Here is a 398-nt window from a genome sequence, read left to right as displayed (position 1 = left end):
ACATCTATAACGAGTCCACACTAGTGTGTGAAGGTTCTTTTTGATCAATACAGTCTAATCAATTGGTCCAGCTTTTTCTTCCAAAAAGTGAGCATGCCGGCCTTTTAATAATTATATCTGTGGAAGCTTAAATTTAGGAGCACACACACCTGACGATAATGCTCACACACTGTCAGTGTTGACATTTCCCTTTTTGTTTGTCTTTCCTAATTAGCAGTCTCTTCTGCTCGCCTTGCACAGCGTTGGCCAATCGGCAGAGCCCGCTCATTACCCAGGGTTCATTTCAGGGTCTTTATCAAAAGAAGAGTGAAAGTGACAGCTCAATCTAACCTCAGCAATAAGCTCCGCATGGTCGCCTCCTCACTGCTGGAAGAGGATTTACCCTGTTCTTTCTTTTT

At 43.2% G+C, this 398-nt stretch overlaps 1 protein-coding gene across 1 annotated transcript in view; it reads left to right on the top strand.

Annotated features, from left to right (window-relative positions):
- LOC116684250 (chloride channel protein 2) overlaps window positions 1–398 on the top strand; it is a 40,690-nt gene that overhangs the window by 24,901 nt on the left and 15,391 nt on the right. The gene's annotated exons all lie outside the window — the stretch shown is intronic.

The sequence above is a fragment of the Etheostoma spectabile genome, chromosome 3 (assembly GCF_008692095.1).
Source record: "Etheostoma spectabile isolate EspeVRDwgs_2016 chromosome 3, UIUC_Espe_1.0, whole genome shotgun sequence".
In the NCBI taxonomy this organism is placed as follows: domain Eukaryota; kingdom Metazoa; phylum Chordata; class Actinopteri; order Perciformes; family Percidae; genus Etheostoma; species Etheostoma spectabile.
Note: the sequence above shows the minus strand (reverse complement) of the source record. Positions and strands in the feature narration are given on the sequence as shown.